Below are 21,995 nucleotides of genomic sequence, written 5' to 3' on the forward strand. Positions count from 1 at the left end.
ACAAACAAAAAGCCCCAACCTGTACATTAAGGATCGTATTCTTTACATGAAGGACTGTGATATCTTTATGCCAAGGATATTCTGCTTTACTGTTAATTTTATAACACGTCGACAATCACAGGAGCAACAAGGCTTTGGTTCTAGAACCTGGGGCACCCAAAAAAAAAAAGTAATACACCTTTCTTTAGCATTAAACCAGTATAAGACTGGCATTTTCTGGATTTATAGCCAGAGGAATATAGAAGGAAACATGTAGAAATAAAGTCTCTAAAGACATAACATTGGTTTTGGTCTGTGGGTGGTATTCTTGCAAACCACAAAGCATAAATGCCCTGTCCAGGAAAATCGATCATTATGGAATGCATTGTGTGCCTGAGTAAAAAGCTGTTTGCAGCCATTTCATACTTCTGCCACGAAAATAAGTCAAATAAGAAACACGACCACTAAATAATTCCCATTCTTCTCCCTTACCACCCTCCCTCCCCTCCAGTCTATTCAGGCCTATAAATATATATTCATATATATTCATATATATTTATGCACACACACACTCTATCATAGGTATAAAGACCTGAATCAACAGATTTCTGTACTTAAAATAAGAAGACATTATAAGAAAAAGAAATATACTGACTTGAGGATCTACGAGAAACCAAATTACCTCAGTAGCAGCACTTTACAAGATTTCTTATCGAACGGGCGCTGCCATATTGCTAGGCCCAACTCTTCAAGGAAAGTATTCTGGAAGACAAAACATTTATGGATATTTTCATGGCAAATTTTCAAGAAATGGGTCCTACCTTTATATACCCAGAGGCTACAGCTTTAGAAGCAAAAGGATCAGACAAGGTCCTAAAAGAGAACTTACTCCTCCCCCCTTCCCCCCGACTTCCCAATTTTAATTATTATTCTTATTTTTTTAAGCTTATTTTCCCTGTTACACCTTGGATCGCTCCGCTCCTGCCCCCCCACACACAATGAGTTAAATCCCTGGAAATAAAACATTTCTTCTAACACAAGCATTTACGAAGTTTGCCAATTCTATCAGCACCAACGCGATTAAGAAAAATAAAGCAACGTGGAAGTTGCAGCAGCAAATGCATCCCCTGCTAGTTAGTAACACGCATCAACTTCTTAAACCGATTAGTTATCGTATATAGATCCTTATCCAATTAAAGTCTGATAAAACAGAATCAAATAGGAGGATCGTTACCTGCTTTTGAGAAGGTTCACCAAGCAAGCATTTTAAGCTTTTTGACTCTTTTAACACTGATACAAGGAATAATTATTTCTCTCTGCCGATGCGATTGTTAAAAGAAGAGAAACCCCGGATTGTGGTGGCTTCGTGGATGCTATTCTTTTTGCACCACAGCAGGATTCTTGGCTGCCAGTCCAAGCTGCTTTCACTTGCCAAGTTTTAAGATGCCGGTTTTGCCTTTCATTTTATTGTTCCTTTCGCAACGTTAAAGACCGACTTAAAAAACCATGCACAGCTGCTATCGGGGAGGGGGGGGAATTATTTGAATTTTGCACAAGAATGGAGATGAGGAAGGAGCGCGCGGTGATGTAACCACAACGACACCCACAGAAATATTTCCAATATTGGGGGGGGGACGGACTCACGCTCCGAATCCTGCCGTTTCCCTACACGCAGTTGGGATCTTAGTGTAAGAGCAGGAAATAATAAAAGCGTCCAGATCTACGACCAACCATAGCCGCGCTAGAGGTGGAGGTTGATACTTCTCCCCCCCACCACCACCCACTTTTTCTAAATCCACTTTCTGCGGCTTAAGACCATTCTTCCTCACTGAGGATTTCTTCCAGGGGGTGCAGGGAAGCAGAGGTTGGGGAGCAGCCGAACAAAAGGATTCCCCCCGCTCGCGGACGCCTTCCCCACCCTTTCGCTGCTTCCCTCTGATAGGAGCTCGCCCATGCCCCAACGCCACGGCCTCTCCTTTGACGCAATGCCACCGTGAAGAGGCTCAGCATCACGGCGCAAAAGCTTCCATCAAAATTCAGTACGGGGCTGCGAATCCTTGCACCAAGCACATTCATTTCTCGTAAGCAAGTCCTTTTTTTATTTTTTATTTTTATTTTTTTTCTAGAGGAGGTAACGTAAAAGGAAGATGGGGATAGATTTTAAAAATCCCTCACTTCTCTCTCTCTGTGAATTTATTTATTTCATTTGACTTGATGTAGGAACAAAACTACCGGGACTGGTACCAAAGCTCAAATGCATTTAACTGAACAAACAGCCACAGAAAGTTGCTTGTGATCCTTCTCAGACTTTAACTGGCCATTAAAAGTGTTACGGTGGCTTACGGGCGATGTACGTGGTAAGGCACAGAGGGATACAACTCTTCCATCTGCAGGACTTCAGGCACACACACAGCCAGTCCGAACAACTGCTGCTCGATACAGATGTTGGAGGGGGCAAATACTTCTTATCTGGGTCAAGAAAATCCCCCCTTCCAACACGGTGCCGTGGGTACCCACAGAGCCAGCCCTGTGTGCTCAGAAAGCCCGCAGGACAGTCAGGGAGGCTGAAGAGGACTATTTTTCCCAGCACAGAGGTGACTGTTTGTACAGCCTGCAAGGCAGAAAATGGAAGCTGTTTCAAACATCCAGTAATCAAGGGTGAAAACAGCTCTGACACCAGCTGTTATATGTGCAGAGGTTTATGGCTGGCTTTACAGCAGAACTAACTGCAACTAGCAGAGGATGGCTACACCCCCGGATTTCATATTTTAAGAGGGAAAGAGACAGACTACAGACAACCTAAAGTTCCTATGAAAACCAACAGCCTTCGACAAAAGCAGCGTGAATTAATAAGAGCGAAAGAAAAACAGAAGCTTTGTTCTAAAGTGGAAGCATAAGATGTGAAATTTCAAAATCAGATGGCTTGGTCTGTGATTTCTTTCATTTAAATGAATTGATCTGTTGCTAAACTGCTGCTCCTGTGCCAAGAAACTTTTAACTCTTTCGGCTCACAGCTCGCCGTGTTTTGCTCTTTGCTCTCCCCTCCCAAGCGCGCTACGATTAAAGCAGAAGGCAGAAATTAAAAACAAAAGGGGGGAAATAAAAAACGAGAGCATAAAAAACCGGGGGGGGGATTAAACCCACGAGCGCATAGAGAAGACAAAAGAGGCGCGATATGGAGCGTAGCGGTGCTTCGTTAGAACTTCGGACTGGATAAACAGCGCGGTTCGTGTTCCTACAGCGCTGCTAAAACTTGGAAAGGAGACAGAAAGGCCTTCAACCCTCACAATTCCACATCCAGCAACAACTCCGGGGCAAACCCAACAGAAACAGGGCTCGCAGCAAGAAAAACAAGAGAATCCCTGTCCTAATTCATTGTAAACATTCACTTACCGAGAATGCCTTAAGCATTTCCAATAGAACCCCCTTTCCTACACGTGTTCGCCTATGTGGAAAGGAACAAGACAGCAAAGCGAAAAGCTCTCCAAAGCAGCCCGAAAGATAGCTGTTTTGGTAAAAATTTAGGTGAGAGTTCCTAGTGCTTTTCCATTTTGCTTTGCGTTTGTTTTGCCCACTTAAAAAAAAAAATAAAGTTAAAAAAAAATAAAAATGAGAAGAGACATGTCGTAATTAGAGATAATTCCAGGGGAAAAAAAAATATTTATGTGCAGAACGACAACAAAAAGGTATTTCTCTATCTACAGATCTCCCACTCTCCAGTTCTGCTGCAGTTCCCCCTGAACTGCTGCTGCTTGCTCCAATCTGCTGCCTGCTTAACAGCGGAATGACAGGCAACATCTGTTTGTATAGAAGCCAAAATCAAGCCTTCAAAATTTTTTTGGCTCAGTTTCTTTTTTTTTTTTCTTCCCTCTCACCCCCCCTCATTCCCCCTCCCCCTGGAAAGCTTAAAAAAAAAAAAAAGAAATAGAAGGAAAAGAAAAAGTAAAAGCACACAGAAAGGGTTGGAAAGCAGCTCAAGTGAGGCAGCAACTATTTTCCCTCGAGTTATTTCAAGGTACAGTACTTCGAGGATAACTCTTTCCTCTCTCTCCACCCGCCGTCACCTCCTCCCCTGCTCTCCCCACCCTCCAGCCTTTCTCTTTGCCCCACGCTATTAATAAAGTATCGCACAAACTGGGGGAAAAAAAAAAATCCAACGTACCTGGATCACTAAAAGGCCACTCCCTCCTTTGGGGAGGGAGGGAGGGGGTTCTTCAGGAGGCAACTAAAAAAAAATTGGACGGGGAGGGGAATAAAGGGATGGCTCGGGGGACAGTCGTGCCACAATCCTCTCGCCCTTTTCTTTTTTTTTTTTTTCTTTTTTTTTCCCCTTTCCTCCATTTTATAGCCTATAAAATACATCGTGCGTATTTTCAAAATAAAAAAAAAATATATATGTTTTGAAATAAATAAATACGAAAAAAAATAATAATAAAATAAAATAAAAAATCAGCCCGGATCCAAACACAATTCAAATGACTAACAGCGTCAGCCTACTGCCAATTCTGTGGCAAATCGGGAGAAAGCACACTAATTCCACATGCTGAGATGTGAACAACTGGAAGGGAACCAACTCTCTCGAAGTCACAATGAGAAGTACTGCGGTGCCCCCACCCCCAGCCCCACTGCCACCCCTCGCTCGGCGTCCCCCCCCCCCAAGTGCCCTCCTCCCTCCAGGAAAACAAATAAATTAATAAATAAATTAATTAACGAAGCCACTAATTTAACAAAAGGAAAGGGAGAAGGAAAAACAACCACGAGCCCAACAAGCGGAGCTATTTTAAAAACTCGGGGAATGTTTTATCCACTGGTGATTTGGGACAGCGCTCACACACAGACACACACACACACACCCCACATAGAAAAAAGAAAAATAAATTAAAAAAAAAAAAAATCAGACAAGTTGCTAAGGAGACTTGTGTAAACTCAGCACACAGGCACATTTCTGGCCTTTCCCCCTATATTCCATCTCGTATTCCGATCACGCAGCACTGCGGCACGATTGCACCAATGCACTGCATTAATCTTGGCCTTAAACGGGCTGCCTGGCAAAGCGCACGGGGTGGATGTAGCAGCTCCCAACTCCCCAAGTTAAAGGCAGAGAGGGTGGCGGTGGGTGGGGAGGGCCGGGGGGGCGGGAACCTTCCTTCGGAATATAAAATATAGGAGCCGAGCTTAGTAAGGGAATTTTAAAGAGGAAGCATTATCCGGGCATATAGAGAAAGCTGCAAGCCTCCCCGCGCTTGCTCGCGTCTCTCTCTCGCTCCCCTCGCTCTGCCACCTCTCCCAACAAAATCCCCGTCCCCTGGCAGATGTCTGAAACCCTGCCAGAGCCAACAATGTGGGACCCACTCCCTGCCACCAGACGCTGGGGGCCGCAGACTGCCTCATTCTCCCTGCACAGTGGGGTCAGATATCCATATTAAACAACCTTTTTTTTTTTTTTCCCTCCAGTCTCTGATGTGTGTGTTCCTGAACGTTTAGAGATGGTTTGTTCACCTTCTGCTTTTAGGAAAGGAGGTGATTAAATCAAGCCTGACCCATTCAGGGAAGGTGATGGTCGCTGCACCCATTCCTCACTCCTTGGCTGGGACAAAATTCAACTTTTTTTTTTTATTATTATTATTATTATTTACTTTTTTCTCTGTTCCTTATTATTTGGGTGCGGGAAATCTCTTTCTGGAAGCCCTCCTTCCGTCTCTGACGGTCTCAAATCCTCTCCCACTGACAGACAGCTCGGGACAATCGTTCAGCACCCGCCTTTTGCTTGTCGCGTGCGCCAAATTTCACGAGATGAGGATTTCAAGCCTCACGTGAGGAACCCAGTAATCTACAGAAGGGGAGCCCACACTGCCCGAATGAGCATCACCTTCACTTTTTACCAGTAAAAATGAGCAAAACGAGTCCTTTGGTCAGCCTCAGCGCGTTCCCACACCAGAGCTGAGCGTGGTCCCAGCACGGCCAACATCCCACCAAGGTGCCACCCCACCCAGGCTAAATATCGTCACGCAGCGGGCTTGTAGGGCCGAATGCTGATTCCCTGCCCCAGTGCTTGCTGTTCACACGAGGGACCCAAGCCCCATGCTATGCAGGGTGAGGGTGCCGGGCAGCCACACGTCCCACGGGCTTTGTCTCAGCTGCGACGCACGATGCGGATGGATAGCTGTGACTAATGCTCCTGACAAGGCACAAAGGAGGGACAATATGGAAATCTGAAAGGAAAAGTAGAGTCGGACTCCGAGCATCATGTGGAGAAAAGAGAGGCTGGCCATCAAGAGCAACTCTACCGGTATCTTCCACTTAATCTAATGACAGTCTCGCTCCTAAGAGTATTATCGCGGCACCCAGTGGGGCCAGCTCTGGCAGCGCGCTTTCCTTTCAGCTCCAAATGACAGTGTGAGGGCATTACCAGCAAAGGAGAAAATTATAAAGTTCTAATCGCTAAATGCAAGCTCTGAAGCAAGTGAATCTGCAGCACTGCAGAAGAGACAAAGAACAAAATGCCTGTTTTAAAAATGCCTCTCTGGGGGTAAGTGGTTAGGAGGATACGGGGCCACTCTGAACCTAAAGTCCCTGAAATTCAGAGGTGTCCAGCATTGGTCCCACTCATCATTTCTCATTCCTCATGCATAGATGTGCAGGAAAGTGAAATATTTGACTCACCTGACTGCTTAGCATTGTTTGGGAAGAACCACCTGTAATAAAAACACCAAATGAATGAGTTAAAACTACCCATTTAAAAGAAAGGTTTGCCTTTTTTGCTTTAACAGGTAAGAAAAAAGTAGGAATATTATAAAGACACTATCTCCAAACCTTGTAGTGTCTTTCCCAGTTAAACAAAAGCACACAAAACAAACACATCCCTTTCCCCAGCTTGCTCAGTCCTGTTGCACAGATGCTCCGAACCCAGCAGAGTCAGAGCTGCCTGCAGGACTTCACCGTTCACATCCACAGCTTTACAAACGGCTGAGATGGGGTTTAGGATGCTGTAGCACTCGAACTGCTTGCCAAGGAGCTTCTCACTCCCACAGCAGAGCCAGGAGAAGGGAGCACGGCACAACTTCTCATAGGTGTCAATGCAAAAATCGGTCCTTATAACTTAAAACCAGGCAAAGAAAAGGGTACGAACCTAGCTAGGAGTGCTGGAGAGGATTAGGGACCGCTCGCACACTTCTTTCCCCTGGGTGAGCTGCGGGGGGGAGAGCTGCCTGCAGACATGCAGACCTTCAACCAGCCCGGCTGAGCTGGGAAAAGGATATTTGCCTTTGCCTCCAGCGAGCCGTCTGTAGTTTGCCTTTGAAAACCTCATCCCGCAAAGCAGACATATCCAGCCCTGCCGAGGCTGATTCAGTCTTTCATCACGGAGGTGGATAACCGAGCCCCGCGGAGCCCTGCCTCGAGGAAAATGCTCGGCACTGGGCAAAGATCCCGAGTGTGCTACACCTACACCTACACCAGCTCCGTCAAAATCCGCACTGCCCATGGAGAAGACGATTTGTGCATAGCCCAGGCATAACTTGAGCATTTTTCCAGAATCGGAAGGTCTCAGCCTGCTAAAGAGCTGTTAAATAAACCATCAGGCCCAGTAAGATGGGATTCGCCAGGCACCAGGATGGGTAGAAAAGCAAGAATTACGGCAAGGTAGGAGCCAGAAAAATGTGCCAAAACCACCGCAGATGCAGTACCAGGTAGTTACCATGCCTTCCCAGCCCTGGGTCCTATGGTTTTCACAGGAATTTTTAGTGTTGAGGTTGACTAAGTGGGGCCATATTTTTGTTTTGGTTGCAAATTGAAAGCCGCTATTTTTATCCACAAGTCCCCCAAAGCATCTGTTTCTCTCTCGCTATTTGAGACTTCCTTTTATAAGACCTAGTTAGAGGTATATCATTATTTTTAAATGTTACCCTTTGCAGTCACACTGACTTTTTATCATCATTACGTGTGTCATTAGCTGTCTGTTGGAACTGTGTAATCTGAAGATGAGGGAAGAAAACCCTTGCAGGGGGTCTGAGCGTTACCTCCCCTTGAGCAAATATTTTGGGATAATACCTACGATGTGGTACAGACTAGAGCATCCCCGGTGCAAAGAAAAGCAGTCTCATTACAGGTCAGTCTTTAAGGTCACCCAGAGATAGAAACTGTCTGGAAGCATCCACAGAGCAGGTGAAATCCCAAGCAGAGAAGGAAAACACCTGACTTGTTCCTAGCCTGTAGTCAAGTCACAAACATCTAGAGAAACCTGTGCAAATACCGTCTGTCACTGCAAGCACTGCATTCACAGCACGTTCTGTTCCTCCCAAAGAGCAAAAGATGGGTATAGATCAAATTGTTTCATGGACGGACACTAGGAGAGCAGAGAATGTGTCTTACAGGTTATGCGGAGCCACAAGTATGGCAGATGTGACAGGGTGGTAGTTTGGGACACTTTTTATTGCCTCGTCACCAATGTCCCCAGGTGACGGACAAGTAAATAAGATCTGGTTTGGGTTACGCTTTTCATACCTCTTAAGGCCTTCTATAAATAAATAAATAAATAAATAAACAAATAAATAAATAGAAAGCTGTCCTTTATATGCCCTGGGAGATTCTGAAGGGGAAGAAAAAAAAAAATCTATCTTCTTCCACCCTGAACTCAAAGCTGTAATGGAGAGACCAAGGTATGGAACAGCAAATTTGAGACAGAATAGGAATGGTTCCTGAGAGTGGGAATAACCTTACACTGTAAGGGAATAAACCAGAGGGGTGCAGAGGACCTTTTCTTGATGCAGCTTTGACTACCCAAGCCCCCTTCACAGCTGCTTATTCAAAAAACAGTTGCTGTGAAGGCAAAACCAGCTCCAGCACCCTAGGTCGCATGATGCACCCAAGGATTTTCAGTCTTCTTTTCATTATCCAGGTGCCACATCACGCCAAGGGAGCGTGGATGAAAAGTTATAGACAACCCTTTGGACAACCATCTCCACTAGGACCCAGCACACCTTGGAGGCACGCAGGGTGCTGAGACCACAGCGGGCACGCGCGCAGCTCACCCGGGCTACCCAGCCCTACCAGGAGCTGCCACTGCCTGCCACGTGCCCCCCGGGGAGAAGGTTTGCACACACCTACACATTCCTTCTGCATTATGCCATGGGAGGTTCACTCCTTTGGCCACCGATTCACTGAGCTCCAAGCGAAGCAGCCGTCCAAAAGCCGGAGCAAAGACAAAGAGCTTGACTGGCATCTCGCTGGATTTGGAAGTCAGATATAAATCACACGAGAAAGACGATTTGTTAAACGCTGTTTATGCGATTCCAAACTTTCAAACAAGAAGCACTACACCCCCAAACAGGACGCCCGACCCTGTACTTTACTCTACAAACCTACAGAAGTCTCCAGCAATTGTCCTTCCTTCCCTCCTGACACAGCTGGCAAGTGTCCACACCAGGTACAAGGGAATCAAAACCTCAGCCTTCTCCATCACATCGTGACTGTTATTTGCTAAGTCTTTCTCCAAAGAAGCAGATCCCAATAATCAAAGCTACTGCAATTAAAACTAATTAAAATACAGCCATGTAGGCATACAAATTGTCTCTTCTTGGCCATACTTTTAGCATTATTCATGGACATTCATTCCCAGGGCATCCAACTGAACCCAGAGAAAAATGTACCCTACCTTCATTCCCAGTACTGTTAACCTCAGCCATCCTGAACCAGGCTGCTTCTTGCTGTCATCAGGCTGACTAAATAGCATTAATTACAGTGCTCTTCAGACTTGTCTAGCTTTTGTGCCTTTATTTCAAATTTAAATCTGTTTCATCCCTTGTAGCTCCATGGGCTGGAGCACTATTTTAACTTGAAAGTGAAGATTTTCAGAAAACAAGCTGAGTCATGGATCAGGAGCTTTCAGAACTGCAAGTATTTCAGTAGTGCAGTATTAAAATCACAAGAGCAGAGCACGATGTTTTACAGGGGGAGAAGGGAAGAATGGAAGCATAGAGAGGAGGAATGATTTTCCAAAGCTGACACAGAGGAAGTGCACAACAGAGCCTGGAATTTATCTCACATCTCTTGGTCGCAGTCCAAATGCTTAAACCACAAGATCATCCTTCAGGCCTGGGACACCAGCAGAATCTTTAACTCTCATACTGCAAGATCCTCAGGCGGTTTTGATGATTGTTTTGTAGAAGTGGCGTCCAACTGTATGGCCTAGGACAGGATCCGGGTCTGAATGCACAGTGTTCAAAGACAAAGAAACAGGAGTTTGGGACCAGTCTGTGAGTTTTTAGGATCTGATTTGGGTGTTTCACACCCCGGCTGTGACGGAGCACTGCATATTTCTGCCTCAGCTGTGCTATGAGGGTTGGCCAAGATCTGAAAGCAGCCAGAGAGATTTTTCCAGATGCAATGCCCTCCTGAGAGTAGTGACCCCCTGCTGCTCCTTCCCTGGACCACCTCAAAGTGGCCAAAGCGAAACAGTCAGAACTTTTACCTCTATTCTTCAGGAAAACTCTGCAAAGTAGCGAGAGGAATTTCAAAATAATTTGGGAAAGGAGTATTTAACCACAAACCAACAAGTTTTCTTGGAGAAGGTTTGTGGGAAGCAAGAAAGGAGGACTTCTGCTGTCCATAACATTGATTTTTAGTAGGTAGAGAAGTGCTCCAGCCCTATTTCCCTCCAACATGGAAGCAGCCAGAAAATGACGTGAAACCTGTTGATTATCATAGCAAGAGTGATGGCTAGGGAGGGAAGGAAGGAGGGGTAAAAAACATGTGTCTACATGCTCAATACCAAAGCGAGGAGAGCTGAAGTGAAGCAGATGTGTATCTGCAAACTGCCAGACTTATTTAGCAGAGGGGGGGGAAAAACCCTCACGGCCACTTGTCCACCTCCTCCTTGGCCTGAGAAAGGACTGGTGAAACAAATGAGGTCACAGCTTAGCACACATCATCTTGTCACTTAGTTAAGAAAAAAAAAAAAACACTTTGCCTCTTTCAGTTTCAAACAACTCAAAGAGAAATTGTTCCACAGCTTTGGCTTTTTGGCTGCATGTCCCCTTAGAGCAGAGCGCAGCAAGCATTTTATCTCATCTCCATTTTCTAAATCCAGGTCAGCTCGATGGATGGCTGTGCTGCTAGCAATACCTCCACGACATGCCACATCACCCAGCCCTGGCTTGAAGTCAGCAGCAACTTAGGAAACGCTGAAAGTCTAATTAGGAAATGGAGGGGGGCAGAGTTGTCTGTGCTTCTTACACCCTGGTCCTGCTGAGTCACTGAAGGACAAGGATCACCCATCTTCGGTGATGGGTCACTTAAGGAGAAAATCCTCTGGGGCCATGATCAAAAGTCGAGAAAATTCACCTCCTCAGCTGCTGGCCAAAGCAAGAGGAGAATGCAATGTTCATTAATACCATGCTAGTCCAGTATGACTACAGGACTTGCTGTTGGTAAGAGGAAACAGGGACGGAACAGCCCCAGAAAGCGGTGCACATGCTGCTGTTAAACTTTCTGGAGATACCACGATGTCTCTCTCCAAGTTACTTACACAGCTAAGATCAGTGCAATCGGAGTCACAAAGTGAAGTCCAAAACTAGCCCTCGCAGTTCAAGTCATGTAATATTTTCCCTTTCCTTGCTTTTGTGGAGTTGCCTCTTAAAAAAAGCCCAAATGATGAACACGCAAAGGACAGTCTCATTTGTCATGGCAATGTCTATTGCTGGGGATTGGAAGAGGAAGAGACAGAAGTGCTTCAGACCTGCTTTAGATTAGGAAGAGACAGGAGAAATAAAAAGAGCATCTGACACCAAAATAAAACTATTTTGGTCACTGCCATCTCCCTTATTCTAAATGAAGCAATTGTGGGCTACGTTTGTTTTGCATTCATAATTAGCAGACAGAACAGATGGCAAAGGCGTCACTTAAAGCCACACGTCCGACAAAATAACCCAGGCTGCCAGTGCAATTTTTCACGAGGAACAAGGAATACTTTCCCCTCTTCTTCCCATTGAAACGTATCCCAAAGAAATGAGGCCAGAAAACGTTTGCATCAAGTAGGGGATTCACCGCAAAAAGGAATCCATTGTGTTTTGGAGTGTGTTGATTACTGGCTGAGTGCAGAAAAAAAGGGCAATAGCAAATGGATTGCTAAGAGTACAAAAAAATAGGAATGGAAACTAGCAATACATTGCCAGCAGTATAACAAGGGGTTCAAATAAACATATACTCTCTCCTCCCTTTAGTCTTGTGGTTCAGGCACAGGCTGGGGCTCAGGACATCTGTGTCTCATTTAGGAGACAGCTGAAGAGGAGAATCTCCATCAGTGAAGGCATCTGCTGTCCCACGCCCATACCTGACCCTCTCGGTGTTAAATCCTCTTAGCCTCTCAATACCTATCTCGCTTTAAGTGTACTGGAAAACCCACTGACAGGCAGGAGAAGCAAGGCGCCAAGTTTAACGCGTTACCCATTGCAAGCACGGAGCTCGTCAGCACCGCCAGGAGAGGCAATTTCACAAGAGGCCTGGAGCGAGGCCAAGGAGCGTGAAATGCGCGTGTGGCACTCCCATCCCGTTTCCTCTGCCACAAGCACAGGCAAGGAATGAGATATCCCCAGACCACACATTCTTGCTGAAAACATTTAAACGCTGGTTTTTGGTCTGTTGAATAGGACCGTGCTGTGTTTGGCTTGTGACACCCAGGATACAGGTGTGTGAACGTCTGGGAGGAAGAGCTCCTCCAGGGGATCTCCCTCACAGCTCATCTCGTGTGACAAAGTCCCTTTGTTAAGTTCTTAACCTCTGACAAAGCCCCAGCAATTTAATCACAGCGAATATCCTTGCTTGTTGGAAAGAAAAAGGAGGGAGGGCTAGCGATACAGTTTCATTCCTTTTACAGCCTGGTGAGGTCCTCCAACAGCCCTGCTGATGGGCTACAAGAGGATTGTGGCACACCATTCTCCGAGCATTATGGATAAGCTGTTCCTAGCATGCATGACTGAGCAGTATCAGGACACAGACTGATGAGCAATATAATAATAATCACGAGCCTTGCCTCGCTCCTATTGCAAACGTGCAAGTAATCGTGAGCCTCCGCAGCTACTGCCGCCTGCAGCCCTCCTCCCTGATACCATTAATATGGTAATAACACCATGAGGCTTGTCCGGCTAGCACAGCCACAGCCCTCTTCTCTCAAACACAGCAAATGTGCTAATAATCGTGTGCCTCAACAGCGCTGAGCTCTCCTCTCTCTGATGTTGTAGCTGTGTTAATCACAATAAGCCTCGGTAGCCTGCTCAGCTGATGCCCAGCAGAACAATGCCTAGAGAAAAAGCAAAAGGAAGAGAAAGGAAAGGGCTCAGACCTGGGGAAAATCTACAGGTGCCTGGGATGGAGTCTAGACCTAGGGTGAAGGCAGATATTTTTAGGAAAATCATAGAGCTAGAGAAAGAGGCTAGGTACCTACAGAAGAGCTAAGTGTCTAGGAAAGCACGGAGACCTAGGACAGACCTCGGCAGGCCCCAAAGCTACCGTCACCACCTCCTCCCTCCTGCTAAAGACCCTTCCAAAAGAGAAAAGCCTCCCTGGGGAAGCACAGAGTGAGAAGGCCCCATCAAAATCCCCAGGGTTTCACTGGGAGAGGGACGGACGGGCTGCCCTAACGCATCCCCTTTCGGCGAGGCTCCCAGGATGGCAGCGATGCTCTGAGCAAACTGCAGAGCAGCTCTCCCCCAGGCCTTGCCTTCCTCGGCTAACTTCCTCTCCATCCCCCAGAAGTGTGCCTCAAACCACCGTGAATTAGAAACACATCCAATAACATCAGCACCGAGGCAGTGGTATTCACGGAGCAGGACTGAGGCACGCTAACACAGACATTTCTTCCGACGAGGCAGCACAGAAACTTTTTTGGGCAATCTCGGTGGAAAATCTCTGCAGGCACCGCTGCCCCGCTCACCATCTACTGGTGCAGGAAAGGGCCCAGAAGTTTCAGCAAGCTCCACAACATTTTCATATACAGCATTAAGGACATTCAGCTTTGTTTACAGAGAAAGCACAGCCAGTATTTTATGGGTGAAAGCACTTAATACGAAGCAGCTATATTAATGCAAGATAGAGTTTGTTCATCTTCCTAAACAAGATGGTTTTAACATTTTTGGACACCTTGTTCCTATTTTCTTTCCGATGTACAGCAGAGACTTAACTTTGCTTTTACTTTTATCTGCAGTTATCTCAACAATCAGAATCAGGAAACCGCTCAAAACACCCTCCTAGAGCTGTAGCTGCTGGGAATTCCCTTCGGGTTTGTAACAGAAGGAAGAGCTGCCACCAGTTTACTCCTTCCACATTTCTATGGCTTGCAAAGAGGCTCATGAAAGCTTCACAGGAGCTACAATGCTCCCAGATGAAAAATCACACTGTGAGAAATCTGCTCCGATGGTCTCAGGCTCACCCCACAAAATGACCCAGATTCACAGAAATCTGGGGATCTGAGGTAATTCCCAAAATTGATGTCTCAAGCCTCAGTTTTCTGTCTCACCCAGTTTTCTCTCATTCACGTCCAGCTCAGACCTGTCCAGGAAAACAGTAATCCCACTGAAGCCAAGGGTAGCTCTAAGACTTCAGGAAAACTGGTAGACTTCTCATTTAGGTGCCAATGAATTCAGCAGATTAACAGGTGTCGAAGTATTCACACACAAGCAAAAGGCATTTGGACCCAGAATTCAACTGCAGCAGAACAAGGTGGTATGGATATTATATAGGTGCCCACGTTATTTCTCAGTTCACAAGCCATATTATCGTGCTATCTACACCCGTATGCATTATCCACCGTGTTACACAGTAAGGTACTGAGATACCTTAAGAAGGCCTGAGCAGTTCTCAAAGCCTCTTGAAAATCAAGCTATTGTATTGATTTTTACATTCCTGAGTGCACCAGAAAGCCTCAGAACTGCGTATTACTGGACACTTTTGACAAGAAGACTGTGATATTACTCGGGGCTTGCAAAATATAGATAAAAAATGCCCTCACCCCAACATTAAGACATAATTTCTGATACCAACTGTAAGGTTTCATTGGCTTTCTTTCATGCTGTAACAATAAATTCTTGCCCAAATTTCTCAGGAGGGCAGAACCCAAATCCATTTAGATGTACCCATGCAGTAATAAATAAAATAATTATTAATAGGTTACTTAGATAAAGGCTTTCCATCTTAGGGCAGAGGCAAGTATTAGACAATTAATCATCAAGTTGGCATTAACTTATCTTTTGGCACCTACAGTAAAATGTAAATCTAAAATGAGCAGTAGGGGGGAACAAAGAAATAAGAAGCCAACAATAGTTTTGGAAATGGATGACAAAATCCAAATGTTCTGCCTCACTGCTGCTAAATTAAGCACAGTGTTATCAGTGCAAAGATTAAAAAAAGAGAGATTTTCCTCTGAACCTTAAGTCACACTTCTTAGCTCCACAGGATATGACAGCAGTAGTAAAGACGAGAAAATTTACTCACCCTGAAAATGAGTGGAAATAAAAAAAGGATCTGCTCAGGTCTTGATTTCCCCAAATGCAGTTCTGTAGAGTAGAAGAAGAAAGGAGGACATTAGCTTATTGCATTCAGCAATCAAAGAAGTGATCCCACGCACACCTTCCCTTCTCAGGCAACCACTTTTGCCTTGCTCTACCTTCAGCATTTTCCCCCCGGAGGGCACAGCACAGGGGATTGTGGCCAACCTGCCCTTTTTATACATTGCTAAGTGGAAAAGGCTCCAGCAAGATCCCGCCGTTAGCTGCGCATTGTTCTGGGAATTATTTTGGTGCAAAAAAGGCTGAGAATTTTTTTTCCCTGCACCTTCTATCAGAGGCTCTCAGCCACTGAACAAAGATTTAAGAACTTCATGTAGAATTGACTTGTCTCCGATTGATTTTGTTTAGCTTCCTTTTCAGTAAAACTCACTTTTTCAGTTCCAGAAACACAGGCATGATGTTCAATGTATGCATCAATTTGGATATTAAGGGATGCTGAGTTCCCCGTGATTCCTCCACATAGAGCTGAATGACACCTTCTGGGCCTCACACTCCACACGCAGAATTAGAAGTCAGTGAGGTTCTTATTTATGTTTTTCTGGGATTTTTGCAGAAACAAAATACGTCTCTCAACACCTTTGTCCATATGATACAGCAACAACTCCACGGAAGACACCATAAGGGACTTGATACTTTCCTAAGCTTCCTGAGAAATTATTTATTCTCCTAATTAACATTAAACTGGGGGAAATCTAGGCCTTGGTTTTTCAGCTGCTCCAGGACTTTGTTTCCTATTGCTGTCGAGGTCTTGGGCAAGCCAAGGACTCTTCTGGTGCAGCAGTTCCCCATCTGCTAAGGTCAGGTAGGAGGCACTGCTCTCATTTGTGGCGTTCAATATAACGGACCTGGAAGCTATCTAGGCACTAAGATGGAGAAAGACACTTAGGTGCTCTTGGGATCAAAAGGCAGATCTGCTGTAATGGTTTTTGGATTATAAAGTTAATCCTAGTCTTCACTATTGACCCGTTCTTGGTAATATCACGTAATCAACCTATATCACCGTGTGTTTCTCAGATAAACCTGACGATATGTTCCCCTCAGAAGAAAACCAGTGAGAACAATTAATACTTTGTAAAATACTGATAACAAGATAAATATTCCACATGACAGTTTTACCCCAAATCCAGATGAGAACGAGCAAGGGAAATGATTACACTCGTTTCTTTCAAAACTACAAATAATAAACACTCAGTTCAGTTTCAAGCCAAACGTTTCGGAACCACCTGTCGGTGTTTATTTGATCAAAGTAACTGTTCTCCTTCCTGCCCCGGCACAAGCAAATCTGCGCCCGGTGAAGGAGCCAGAAGGATGGATGTGCTCTTTGCTCCTCCTGAAAGCCATTTCATTAGCAAATGAACTGCGAATCAGGCACGGGTAGAAAGAAATATTTAAACTATCCTTGCTCCTGCCTTTAATTTGAGATATCTTAAACTACACTTCCCTACAACGAATGCCCCAGGAGCCCTGTAGCATTCAAGGCTCTCTAGAGGCTATAAATCCAGCGCTGCCAGAAGGCACAAAGGCACCTGAGACACGGCAGCTCCAGCAGCCCCGCAGTACCTGAGGACATAGTGGTACGCTTCAAAACCAGGTTCAGTAAGCAAAAATTAACATATTATTCTTAGAATAAATAATTATAATCAGCAGGACTACTTAGGCATATAATACAGAGCCCATTGCTTCTCACAGAACCTTACAACCCACCCAAATGAAAATCTATTATTTCAGTAGATCCAGATGCTATACTTAATGTTCTCTTTCCTTCTGGTTCCCTTTTGCTACTAAGATATCTGAAATCCAGTAATTCAACTTGTTTTGATCTAGTGTACAACCCCCCAGGACTTGGTCTTAGCTGCAAAATCAGTTCAGAGGCTGTGTTGTGTTTCCCAGACTTGTCCAGCCACAAATCTTGTCCACTCACAAATCCATAGAAAGGAGAGGGGAAATGTTTCTGAAACTCCAAAGAAAGAGAGGATGCAGCTTTAGGTGTTTTTTTTTTTCTTTCTTTCTTTTTTTTTTTTTCCCACTGAATCTTGCATTCATTAATTTCATTTCAAGAATGAAGTCAGATTTTTTTTTTATGTGGTTGGTTATTTGACGAGTGAAGCATTAGATTTGTGAGTTGTTCTGCAAGCCAAAACATGCTCCCTTTCATTCATAACACTGAGCTGCTCTGCGTTAAACAGCCGATTATCATGAATGAAGTGGGTGTAACTTCCTTGAAATCCTCCAAAGACCTGTCAAAGCAGAGCTACTGCAGCTCAGTTTTCTCCTTGAAGCGTACAGATCATTGGTTTAATTGTTCCACGCTGATCTTGAAATATGCTCTCTTGGTTCAAAGCATCAGGCAGTATCACTTTTTGAAGAGGAAAGGGGAAGGGTGGAGAACGGTGCCTCGGGATAAGAGAGAAAAGTGGGTATATGTCTCAACCACCAAATTTAGATTTTCTTTTGGAATCTAAATTGAGCTTCATCCATTTAAAAGTGTGTCAGACAAAACCTTACAAATCAAAGCGCTGGCCTGTTTTGCATGGATAATCAAGAGCCTCTGGCTTTTTGTAAGAGGAAACGTTTAACCCTAAAGAGAAGAGGACTGATCTCATGGTTAACGTGCTGGCCAGTGACTTAGAAAATCTGAATTTGACTCGAGGTCTGCCGCTCTCCATTCCATTTCAACCCTTTGGGTGCAGGCCCAGCGTTATCTTTTTACAAAGGGACGTGCTAATATTTGCAAACAGCCCCTGTGAGCCTCGAGACAGAAAGGTTGCACACACACAAATAAGCAAACGTATTGCAGTCGGTGTCTATGACCTCGTTTAATATATAGATCTTCCTAAGGATGGTCATTGCCCTTGATGGAAAGACCTGCAGCATCTCAGCCGCTCCTCTTATCACGCCTTAGGACACCAAAAGACATCTCTTGGCCAGTAATAAAGAGCAATAGCACCACTGACTCTGGCTGATTGATTAAATAGCTGATCCATGCCCGATTTCTTGCCTAACACTTCTAAAGCCTGGCAAGCTAGAGACGAGCACAGAAAACTCAGTAAAGAAAAACCAAAACCATGAGTACTAACACGCTTGCAGGGGTTAGTCTCGGGAAACGCTGGGGAAAGCGGCGCCAGTGAAAACTTCAAACTTCTGTATTTCAGCTCAGATTTCCTGCTAAATTTCATTATCTCACCCACAGCCAAAACAACAACGAATCTTGATGGTAGGCTCACAACAACAGTTTTTACACATCTCTTCACAGTTATAACACTAACAAAGGCTGGTGCCTTTGGGGGGGAAATAAATAAATAAATAAATAATTGGCCAGCATTTTGGAAATCTCAGAACCGGTAACATGCTTCAACCAGCTCCGGAGACAGCACCACTTCCCACCTGCTCCCAATACCTTCGTCCCCTGCCCTGGCAGAGGTGACATCCCCCTGGGACCATGCACGTTTGCCCGAAGCCTGGGCTCTGCTGAAAGGCAGACCCCGCTCCTCGAGCCCCCAGTGCAGCAGCCTCGTGGCAGGGCAGGTGCTCTCCCAGCTCCGTCTTGCAAAACTTCAAATCCCCTCCTTGCTTATCAGCAAATGGAAATCACGAGGCCGTGTCCCGAGGGTTTGTTCTGCTCCCATTAAAGCAAGCGAGAATTTTGACACCGGTTTTAAGCAGCAGCAAGAGCTGGCTGGCGTACACGCCGGTCTGACAGGTTGCATTTTCGTTCCCATTACTATTATGGGCACGAGGATTCATTGCCATTTATCTTTAGCTGGCGTTCGGTCCTGGATTTAAACTGCATCTGTGGTTGCATTGCTGTGAAATGTATCACTGCTTATGACTCACGCTGCAAAGGACACGTTTGTAAACTGACCCACCATTGACAAAATCCTCTCTTTCTTCGGTTGTAGGAGGCAAGATGAGGCATAGGTTCCTCGTCTGATTCATTTCCTGAGGAAATTTTTACTCTCTGCATCTTTTTCAGTCCTTATTCAGTCAGAGGGTAGTGAAGTGATTAAAACAAAATCCATGCTTGACACAGGCTGGAAGAAGGATGCAAATTCTTTTAAAATCAGTGCTTAATTAATTGCTTAGAAAAACAACCCATTGCCAAAAATGTGGGGGGTTGTTTTTAGGCTTTTTTTTTTCTTCTTTTTTTTTTTTTTCCAGTTGAGAAAGCTTTTTCAGTGGGGGAAAAAAAAAAATTAATTACAGGCAACGGCACACAGCAAAATGCACGAAGGACAAATCCGGCACCTTTTGAAATGAGCCCCTCGGAAGGAAGAATTAGCAACCTGGACGGAGCTCCAGGCTACTCCAGCTCTCCTGCGGCTGGTGCCCGACCTAATTCACTTCCAGCTCTGGTCATTCCTCACAACACTGCAGAAATCCTAGGAGAGCTGCGTATCTAACACCTCTGACAAACGCAGACAATGACCAGAGAAATTAAAACTGCCAGGAATAAAAGCTAGCACAAAGAGAGCCCTGAGGAAAGTGCAGTAAGTTTCTTGACAATTTTTATCTACCTGATTATTCGGATCAAGGCAGTACTAACCAAGTCCAGAGCGGGGTGGGGATGTGAACAGTCCCCGGGGTTTGGAAGGCTGCTCAGAACTTGGCTCTCGGGATCAGGCTCCCTTCTCCATCCTATTAAGGTGGTAAACGCTAGCCTGCGGAATTAGGGAAAAACCCGAGCGTGCCCCTTCCCTTCATTTCTTCTCCCTCTTTCTCTCCACATTCTTCTCCTCTCGTCTTTTTCCCTGCGAGCACTGAATGATGGGATTTTTGACATCAGAGGAAAGTCATCCTTTCTCCACTCCCCCAGCTCCTCTCTGCTTCCTCCTTACCCACGGCCGATCGTTTGCATGCTCCATCCCCACTCCAAGAACGGCACCAGCTGATCCGACCGCAGCTCCATCTAACTGAGCACCCTAAATCCTGCCCAAACTCGACCAGACCGAGTAGTTCACTCACCCCAGCAGCCTTTAAAGTACATTTTGTGACTGCCACACAGCTGGCAGCAGCTAGAGCAAAGTCATTGTTTAGTCAAGGTAAAGCGACCTCTATTTACTTAGCTCAGCTGCCTACAGGGAATAACTGGATTCGAGATTAGCGAAAATTTGCTGGGAAAGTTTCGCTTTGGCCGGGCTGACGCTTACTACAATCAGCTAAATGTTTGGTCAGTCCGTGCCCTTTCTCCTGCAGTTTCTCCAGCCCTTTGATTTATTATCTGTGACTAGACAGCGAATGACCCCATCCAATTTCAGCGAGCCTGTGGTAAGCCAAAGCCAGAGGAGAGACTTGTGTAACGGGGTATATTTTCTGATCCCAAATAAATACCCCATTGATTACCATCAGCTGCCAGGCACCTGCCGTAAGCCGTTTATTCATCTATTAAAAAACAGCATTAACCAAACCAGGCCCCGTTCTACCTGCAGCATCCCATTTGCCCCCTCGAATAACATTGATGCAGGAGCTCAAGTTGGTTCCAGCTGTGCCCCAGGGGCTGGCGATGGGCAGGGGGGTGGCCGGAGGGGCCGAGCACCACCCCAGGAACCGCGCAGCACGGGGTGACTCAGGCGTGACTCTGAGTCACGGCGCTTCTCCTGCTTCCTCCCTGCTCCAGGGGGGTGGAGGTAGGAATTTCCTGCTGGCCTCGGCCTTGTAAATCACGACGTCCTGTTGCAGCAACGCCGCCGCCGGGAGGGCCAGCGAGTGGGAGAAGTGGAGCCGCTGTCCAGCTCACCTGCTCCGGAGGGGAAAACAGGGGACCCGCGACCCCATTTGGGGATGCAGGCCTGAAATGCACGGAGACATCGTGGCAGGTCCCTCGGGTCCCCTTGCTCCACGCCGTGGTTCAATTTGCAGAGTAGCCCCGACACCTTCAGACACCTCGCAATGTGACAAGCTGTGTGCTGTCCAGCCAGCAGCACAAGGACCCAATTGTCCTCTTATAAAAACATGAATTACGCCGATATAACCCAGTTCGTTTCTCTGCCTTCATCAAGGCAGCACCGTAAGTGAGGAGAGAATCGAGTCCGAAATGTCTGTGCAGTATCTATCCCCTACACCTGTGAATGTGAAAAAACACTTTTGGTGGAAGTTCTGGGACACATCCAACAATTAAACACCACCCTGTGAAAATATTCCCAGTTGTCCTTCAAAAAAGCTGAATTTAATGGCAACTGTGGCTGGAGGAGTTTCCCTATCACAAAAGAACCCGAAAACATAGATGACTTGTACCACAATAATGCTGAGAAAAGCTAATGCATAACTGAGAAAATGGGCTGTGAGTAATTAGGAAGGGAGGGAAATGTATTAGCCAAGTGAAGCCCCCCTTCCAGAACAGATCTGACCTATCCACTGGTTAAAATCACTCTCTGGAGGAAGAAATTGAACGATGGAAAGGAAAAGAGGGATGCTGACAGAGATACTGAGCAGAATTCCTGGTCATACTCCGGGGATGGTGAG

General features: G+C 45.6%; 1 long non-coding RNA gene across 11 annotated transcripts in view; it reads right to left on the reverse strand.

The window, feature by feature from the left end:
• Positions 1–21,995, reverse strand: part of LOC110353382 (uncharacterized) — a 328,386-nt gene that overhangs the window by 213,224 nt on the left and 93,167 nt on the right. For 10 of the 11 annotated variants that reach the window (XR_011804903.1, XR_011804896.1, XR_011804897.1 and 7 more), the window contains exons 8-10: positions 15,463–15,524; positions 6,643–6,674; positions 662–741 (exon numbers count right to left, since the gene is read on the reverse strand). This is a non-coding gene — a long non-coding RNA (uncharacterized lncRNA). The remainder of the gene's footprint in view (positions 1–661; positions 742–6,642; positions 6,675–15,462; positions 15,525–21,995) is intronic. The other variant, XR_011804899.1, reaches the window with a different exon arrangement.

The sequence above is a fragment of the Anas platyrhynchos genome, chromosome 25 (genome assembly GCF_047663525.1).
Source record: "Anas platyrhynchos isolate ZD024472 breed Pekin duck chromosome 25, IASCAAS_PekinDuck_T2T, whole genome shotgun sequence".
Taxonomy (NCBI): domain Eukaryota; kingdom Metazoa; phylum Chordata; class Aves; order Anseriformes; family Anatidae; genus Anas; species Anas platyrhynchos.